The sequence below is a fragment of the Euprymna scolopes genome, chromosome 10 (assembly GCF_053919585.1).
Source record: "Euprymna scolopes isolate OS-2025 chromosome 10, ASM5391958v1, whole genome shotgun sequence".
Taxonomy (NCBI): Eukaryota; Metazoa; Mollusca; class Cephalopoda; order Sepiida; family Sepiolidae; genus Euprymna; species Euprymna scolopes.
Window position 1 is genome coordinate 24,175,490 of NC_136491.1, and position 9,077 is coordinate 24,184,566.

Sequence of the window (9,077 nt, forward strand, 5' to 3'; positions counted from 1 at the left end):
AATAATAGACGGATACAGGTACGCATATAAACAAGGCCGACAGTCATTAGTCGCGTGCTTTCGTGTAATGAATGAATGCGTGAATGTAGGATTGACATGAAATTCTTAAAGATAAACTAAAATGACCGAAAAATGGGCTGAAATGACTTAAATAAATAAAAAGTAAATGATTTAGAATGACTTTAATGAACTTAAGAATGAATTGAATGACTTTAAGAGTGACTTGAATGCTTAAAAATAACTGGAATCTTTCAAAAACAACTTGAATGAACTGGATAATAACTTGAATGGCTCTGAGACTGACTGGTTGTAAAGTGGGTGATCATTTTACATTAAATTAATACAGAAAAGTGATCCCCCACTTTATATCACAATAAGTACAGAGTGTAGTAAGATCAGATACTACACTTTGATCTTAGCCAAAAGGCCAAGAAAAGGGTATTTATTTGCTCCCCCACCGAGCAAATTAGGCACAAGACCGATTTTTAATGTGAGGAGTTAGGGGAAAGTGGGACAAACACCCCGGGTAGTAGGGGAGCTGGATAGTGACAATTGGTATGAATGGCTGCCCCTGCATTGGATAAGGTCTTATATGTGGGGTTGGTATTTATTTGCTTCCCCACCGAGCAAATTAGGCACAAGGCCGATTTTTAAGGTCTTATATGGGGGGGGGGGTTGCTCCAACATATGGTCTTTACTTGCAGTATCTGCCGGAGCAGATATTATACTTTGATCTTGGCCAAAAGGCCAAGAAAAGAGTATTTATTTGCTCCTCCACCAAGCAAATTAGGCACATGGTCGATTTTTAATGTGAGGAGTTAAGGGGTAATGGGGACAAGCTCCCCGGGGAGTAGGGTAGCTGGATAGTGACAATTGGTATGAAGGGTTTCCCCTACATTGACCAAGGTCTTATATGTGAGGTTGCCCCCACATATGGTCTTTGCTTGCAGTATCTGCCGGAACAGATGGTATTTATTTGCTCCCCCACCAAGCAAATTAGGCACAAGCCCGATTTTTTATGTGAGGAGTGAAGGGGAAATGGGGACCAACTCCCCGGGGAGTAGGGGAGCTGGATAGTGACAATTGGTATGAAGGGTTGCCCCTACATTGACCAAGGTCTTATCTGTGGGGTTTCTCCCCACATAGGGTCTTTGCTTGCAGTATCTGCCGGAACAGATGGTATTTATTTGCTCCCCCACCGAGCAAATTAGGCACAAGGCCGATTTTTAATGTGAGGAGTGAAGGGAGGGGGAAGGGAAAAAGGGGACCAGCTCCTGAGAGGTGGGAAATGGGAGCTGGTTAATGGTCAGGCATGTGGGGTTGCCCCCACATCTGGTCTTTGCTAGTCATAGCTTGCAGTATCTGCCAGAACAGATGGTATTTATTTGCTCCCCCACTGAGCAAATTAGGCACAAGGCCGTTTTTAATGTGAGGTAAAAACCAGCTCCCCTAAAAGGGGTCACTCTGGTTACCAAAAATAATAATTGTCCCAGTATAGAGGGTTTCCCCTCCATTGACTGGTACAAATTATCTTAAGTGCAGTATCTGCCGGAACAGATGGTATTTATTTGCTCCCCCACTGAGCAAATTAGGCACAAGGCCGTTTTTAATGTGAGGTAAAAACCAGCTCCCCTAAAAGGGGTCACTCTGGTTACCAAAAATAATTGTCCCAGTATAGAGGGTTTCCCCTCCATTGACTGGTACAAATTATCTTAAGTGCAGTATCTGCCGGAACAGATACTACACTTTGATCTTGGCCAAAAGGCCAAGAAAACTAAGAACAGCATCTATTAACAAGAAACCTTTGATCTTAACCAAAAAGGCCAAGCACAAAAGTGTTATGGACAGACTGACCGACCGACAGACCGACCGACCGACCCACGGTCCGACGGAGTGTCTTACAGAGTTGCTTGCACGCGACTGAAAACGAGAACCTTACATTTAAAATATATTAGACATAGACTGCAGCTTCGGAAATGTATATAGTAAAATGCACACTCCGCAACAAATCTTATATAGACCCCACCAAAAACCTCAGCAATAGAATGGCCTTACATAAAAATATTTTATATATCGCAGAAAACAGACTCTTGTATGTTCTGCAACACGTGCATGCATGCAGTAGAAATAACTTCAGAATAATGTCAATTTTTCAAACCGATAATTACTTTTACTTATTTACACAAGGAAATAAATAGAAGAAAATTAATTCCTGAATTGGACAAAACTTAATAATAACACGTAAACTAACAAAATATAAAACATATTCATGAACATGCATGTGTATGCATATGTATATCCTGAGCCATACACAAGAATGGAGTACTGCTTCCACATCTGGGCAGGAGCTGCTAAAAACAGCCTATCCTGCCTTGACAGAGTACAAAATAGACTTCGTGGCTTAGTTGGGGGTGCCCTTTTCTCATCCCTGCAACCTCTCTCTCACAGAAGAGACGTTGCGAGCCTGTCTTTGTTTTATCGTTATTTCTATAGCAAGTGCTCGTCTGAGCTCACATCTCTGGTCACCTCGCCAATCTTTCAAGACAAACACCCGTCTAGCTGAAACCACTGTCATTAATTTCCCCCATTCTTTATCTGTTCCTAAATTAAAACGCAGATTCCATGAGCAATGCTTTTTCTTAGAACTGCACGCCTGTGGAACTCTGTTCCGTCTGCCTGCTTCCCACCTGACTACAACTTGGATGCCTTCAAGTCCAACATAAACTGATGAACCGCCCCTTTTAGTAAGACACTTTATCAAATCTCCAATACTAACGATTACTACGATACTATCCCATTGATTACTGTGCATGCAATAACCCTTATCCCCGAGTGGCTTCCGAGCCTTGATAAATAGTAACCGCCATGTGAAAGAAAATCAGAAAAAAAGACGTTGAAGCGCACACACACGCGCGCATGGACGCGCACACACATACACAAAATTTCCCTTGACTAATGTAACACATTACCCGATATCAACCAAACTTAACATAAAATAAATACTTTCTTTTCTTTTTATTATATCTTTATTTATTTTATCTTTGTTCATGGATGTCACTCTATTCTAACTTTCATAGGACAGAACATACAGTAAACATCAGTTTTTACTTCGGAGTTTTCCTTCTCCTTCATTGGCTCCAGAAACACTTGTTTCTTATATACTTGTGTTTTTACCATTTTTACTTTCTGTAGAGTATTTTATTTAATTTTCGTTTCCGGACTAATGGTCGAGATTGCACACACGTTAACTTTGTTTTTATTTTGCTCTTTTTATTTTACATTAGGTTTACCTCTACAATTTTCTTAAAAATGACGATATTTAGAGGTTTTCAACTATGCTGATTAAAAGAATTTCCCTTAGATTTTGCAGAGACAAGTAGTTTTCGAGATATAAAGACCTGTATTATGCACTGTAAATAACTGACTGCCGCACGCACGATAAACAACTATACCGACTCTGCGACCCCCAATTTTTTGTTTTTATGCATATGGTGAGTATACTGACAACGAATATCACGGTTAAATTCGGGCAAATATTTTTTCAGCTCCCACAAAAAATGGCGTGTCTAATCCGAAAGCCGTTCTTAACATGAGGAAGTTAGGGATGTCTCTTCCGAGAGTCATTCTTAACACAGGGAAGTTAGTGATGTCTATTCCGAAAGCCGTTCTTGATATGGTGAGGTTGTGAGTGTTTATTCCTAAAGTCATTCTTAACAATTGACATTACTAAGTGAAAAAGTCGTAATTGTTTTGTTTTACACGTTAAAAACGATATAAAACTGGAATTTAATTTACTACTGTTGGTGAAAGAGTTAAAAAGAAGAGGAAGACTTGAACAACAAAATGGAAACAACAAGGACTGCCACCACTGATTTCGGTCACTCTAAAAAATTGATATACAGTGAGAATATCTAACTTCGAAAACTTCTGTTCTTACTTTCTATTATTATGGATCATTTTTCGTAATTTTAGTACTCCCTTACGCATTCCCTTAATTGCCTTTTTTGAGAATCAAACAGTATCTGCATGTTATCGCCCCACGCAGCACTAATCGGTCGCCAGTGTCCGCAATTGTCCAGCGACGGTAGTGGTCATTAAAATCAACCGTAGTTTATTTTTTTACGAGGGGGTGTCGTGCTTCCACCGGTCAACAACGGACTGCGGGTCCTGCTAGTATGATTATATATATCTATATATAAAAATTCGTATTCCTGTCTGTTTTTTGGTTTGTTTGTTTACAATTTGATTAATATATACAAAAGGCCCATTACTTTAATGCTTCATTCATTCCAATATATAGTATGATTCGTATAAAATAGACGATTGAGAGATGACGTCATTTGCATATTACATTAAGGAAAATCGATTTATTAAATAGCGGTGTGCTAGTTATTGTTTATAGTTAGTGTTATGTTTGCAAATAACGTATACGGCAATACAAATGAAGACTCAACAAAACAAAGGTAGATCAATAAGAAGTGTATTAGGAAATGTATATTTACAGTATATTTACATAATGGTTGTCAGGTAAGAGAGTCTTGGCTGGAGAACATATCTGCTCTCGGCTCGGTCTTCGACGGCTTCTGGTTAACACACACTCAGACTAACCGAGTTTTGCTATTTATGTGTAATATTATCCACATATGTAAATGAATGGGTGCCACCACAACACCCTCCTCCCAAGATTTGAAGTCACACAGATTGCAATATCTTTTTCTCTTGGGATTTAACATTAATGGTTCATTAAACTTTCTTTTTCTGCCTGATCTTCGGGGCTCAGGTGTATATCGAGGCGGTTCCAAATTAAAGGATTCGTATATGATGTCCATGGTTTCCTCCTCTTCGACTACTGTTGTATAATCACCATCTTGAATGTAACGTTTTTTTATTTGGTTCAGGTGCCTTTTATGTATATTTTGTGGACCTTTAATCATGTATGTACAATCACCAATGCGTTTATCTACTACTCCACATTCCCAGTAAGAGGTGTTATTCCTGTAGCACTTGAAATATACTCGATATCCCGAGTAATATTTCTTTTTTATCATGTGTGTAGTGTTTCGGACAATTGCCTGTCTTAGCAATAGTTTATCAAACGTCGATTTCACCTATCTGGCAAACATTAAATCAGCTGGTGATATGTTTGACGGTGTATTAGGATGAGCTGTTATCCTATATATTTGCAAAAATTGTTGCAAAGCTTTTTCTGTTGGTATCCCAATGGATTTTTACAACGCTCGTTTTAACGTGTCCACGAACCTCTCCGCGAGGCCGTTCGATCTTGGATGGTACAGAGGAGTATTGATATGCTTTACTTTGAACGTGTCACAAAATTCTTAAAGTCTGTGGATGTGAATTGAGTTCCATTGTCAGTGACCAATGTGTCTGGTACACCAAATCGTGCGAATAACTCGTGTAGGAATCCTATTGAGTTGTTCGTTGTTGGATTCCTGCAACGCATTACCTCAGGCCATTTTGTGTAACTATCTACTACAATTAAGTAGTAATTTTCTCCTACTGGACCAGCGAAGTCCATGTGGATTCTCGACCATGGGTGGTCGGTTTTCGGCCAAGGTTTGTGTACTATAGGTGGGGATTTTGCCGCTAACTGGCATCCTTTATATCTATTTATTGTTGTAGCTATGTCGATGTCAATGTTACGCCAGTATACGTAGCTTCTCATTAGAGACTTAATCCAGTTTATCCCCGGATGTCCTGTGTGGAAGTCACTCAAAATCCTCTCCTGCAACGTTTTAGGTATTACTACTCTCTCGCTGTATAATAACACATCGTTACATATGGAAAACATTTCCTGAACCTTTTTGTCATTTATATTTTTTTCTTGTATGTCATTTATGCATTCATCTTTATAGGCTTCTCTTTTAATGTCCGACAATGTTACCGGTAGTTCTTTAATGATGTTTGCTACCATATTTTTCACTTCGACGTTTGTTCGAATTGCTGCAATCACTGATTCTTCCAAATTATGTTTCTGTGGTATCAGTCTTGAAAGTCCATCCGCATGGCAAATCTTTTTCGATGCTAGATGTTGTATCTGGAAATCGTAATTTAGTAGGATCGTATCCCAGCGCAGCAATCTATTTGCGGTGTATACAGGCAATCCTTTCTTTGATCCGTAGATTGTGACTAATGGTTTATGGTCGGTTTCAAGTATGAAATGTCTGCCATATAAATATCGGTGGAACTTAGTAACTGCAAAGATTATACTCAACGCTTATGTTTCAATCTGTGAATACGCCTTCTCTGCTGGAAGCAGCGTTCTCGAAGCATGAGGTATCGGCTTTCTAGATCCATTAGGCATGATATGTTGAATGCATGCTCCTACGCCGTAGGAACTAGCGTCACTAGCAACGACTATATTTGATTTTGTTTCATAGTGAGTTAGAAATAATTCAGATGTTAGTGCGCTCTTTATTTTGTCAAAAGCGGTTTGACATTCTTGCGTCCAGTTCCAATGTGTGTCCTTTTTTAGCAGCTCATTTAAGGGAGCTCGCAAATCATGCATCCCTTCAATAAACGATTGGTAATAATTTGCAAGTCCTAAGAAACTCTGCAAGGTTGTTACGTTATTAGGTGCTGGCAAGTTTTTATTGCCGCAGATCTTTCTGGGTCTGGACGTCGCCCATGTTTATTTATTATATGTCCAAGATACTTAATTTCGCTCATACAAAAGTCGCATTTATTTTCTTTTACTTTAAACCCGAATTCTTGTACTCGAGTGAATACTTGTTTTAAATGCTCCTTATGTTCTTCTAGGGATTTGCTCCTGATAAAAATGTCGTCCAGGTATGCACATGCGCATTCAATACCACTTAGCATGGTGTCCATCGCTTGCTGACATATGGCAGGCGCTACTTTGATTCCAAAGGGTAACCGGTTGTATTTGTACAATCCCTTATGCGTGTTGATGCATAGCATTTTTGAGCAATTCTCCTCGACCGGTATTTGTAAATACGCGTCGCTCAAGTCTATCTTGGAGAAGATATTACCACCATTAAACTTTGTGAATATTTCCTCTGGGCTTGGTAGAGGGTAATGGTAATCTTGTAATATGGAGTTTAGACTTGTCGAAAAGTCTGCGCACACTCTGATTTCATCATTCTTTTTCTTTATATATACGGTGGGGGCTGCCCACTCGCTGTGTTCTATTTTTGATAGTATTCCTGTCTGTTCCAATCTGTCTAATTCTTTATTATTCTTTTTCAATCTAGCGAACGGAACATTTCGCTTTTTTCTTAAAATTGGGCTGGTGTTTTCTTTAAGTTCAAACGAGGCCTTAAAATTATTGCAACGACCTAATTTAGTCATGAATACTTCAGGGAATATTTTTTTTAATTCCTCTTTTATATTTCCTGTTGTTGGAGTAGTACATTCTATTTGTTTACAGAATGTATTGATTGGCTTATCCCAGAGTCCAAATTTCTCAATCAAATCTATTCCAAAAAGATTTTCGCTAATTTTCAATACGAACATTTTTAATTTCTTCGTCATCCCTTTTAATTTTATCGGAAGGATAACTTCTCCTTCAAATTTTATCTCACCACCAGTTTCCGTCCGAGCTGATTTACTTGTTTTCATCATGGTTGGTTTACCAACTTTTTCCATGTATTCAAGTTTATTATAGAAATATTGGATCCTGAATCCAGTTGTAATTTTATTGGCGTTTTAAATATTTCCACTTTTATGTATTTTCGCCGATTTTTGTCTAATTTTTCATTTGATTTTGTTTGTTGTACTCTCTTTCTGGTGAAATCTTTATATCTGCAACAATTGCTTTTGTGTCCGACTTTCTTGCAAATGTAGCATTTTTTCTTCTTATAAGGGCAATCTGATTCCCAATGTCTTTCTGCGCATCTCTTACAGTTATATCTAGGGAGAGACTTGTTATATTCTTTACTATAATTATAATTATTATATTTGGAATATCTCGTTCAATTTTGACTGCTTTTATTTGCATAGTTCTTGGTAGGTGTGTATGGTTTTGTAACCTTTCTTACATATGCCACTTCGGATTCTTCAATCTTTTTTTAATCCTTTTTTAGTATAATGGCCCTTTCACAATCCTCTGCTAATTTCTGAAGTGTTAAATCTTGCTCAGATTCCAGCTTAGAAGACACTCGTCTGCATATTTCTGCATTTTTCGTGGAAACTAACCCTTGTGCGAAGATTAGGCATTTGAAATCTTCTACTGTTAGTTCCGCTAGCTTTAAATTATCACAGTTTTTATTGACAACTGATGCGTATGTCAAATAATCTTGGTTGTCCATCTTCCTTAGATTCATACACAACCATCTCTTATGAAAAAGAGATATATTTTGATTGAATAATTCTTTTAGTAATTTTACAGCTTCCATGAAATCTAATTCAGTAGTTTTTTTAGGTAATATATAGTCTAGGAATTTACTGTGTTCTGCTACACCCAACTTTCTGAGTAAGAGGCTCACTTTCTGGCTATTTGGCCAACTTTTGCAGTCCAGTTGAAATACATCCTCGTATCTTGTATAGTATGCTTCAAAATTCTTTTCTTCCTCCGGCACATAATTAAATGTGTCCATACTATTAAAAATAGTTGTATGGGAGAAATTAGCACTGTCGACACTTTCTCGATTATTCTTTAGTAGTTCCAGTGTTTTAGCAAAATGTTCATATTGCTTTTCTTCATATTCAAATTGTAATTTCTTCTGCCTTTCTTCTTGTTCCAGTAGCCATTTCACTAATTTCTCATCTCTTCGTTCATCTCGCTCGGCTTGTGCCTGTTGTTGCTTCTGCAAAAATTGCATTAACATTCTAGATAAATCTTCCATTTTTTTAGTGTATTCTCAAATATAAACTGGCTTGTGTTACAACAAAAATTGTTAAGAGTTCCTGTTTTCAATAAATAATAATATCGCTACTCGAATAATATTTTATCACTTCGCTAGCGAGTCAAGCTCATTCAACCCCAAAGTAAAAAAAAAATCGAGGCTTTTACTGAAACCACCAAATACGATTGGCTTTTCCGTTTTAGGCACTTCCTAATAAGTAACAGCAGAACTTAAGTACAACTCTTTCCACAA

General features: G+C 37.9%; 2 pseudogenes; both read right to left on the reverse strand.

The window, feature by feature from the left end:
- Positions 1 to 313: 313 nt before the first annotated feature.
- On the reverse strand, positions 314 to 440 carry LOC145286665 (U2 spliceosomal RNA; annotated as a pseudogene).
- A 1,195-nt stretch (positions 441 to 1,635) lies between these two features.
- LOC145286675 (U2 spliceosomal RNA) lies at positions 1,636 to 1,778 on the reverse strand (annotated as a pseudogene).
- Between the last annotated feature and the right edge of the window lie 7,299 nt (positions 1,779 to 9,077).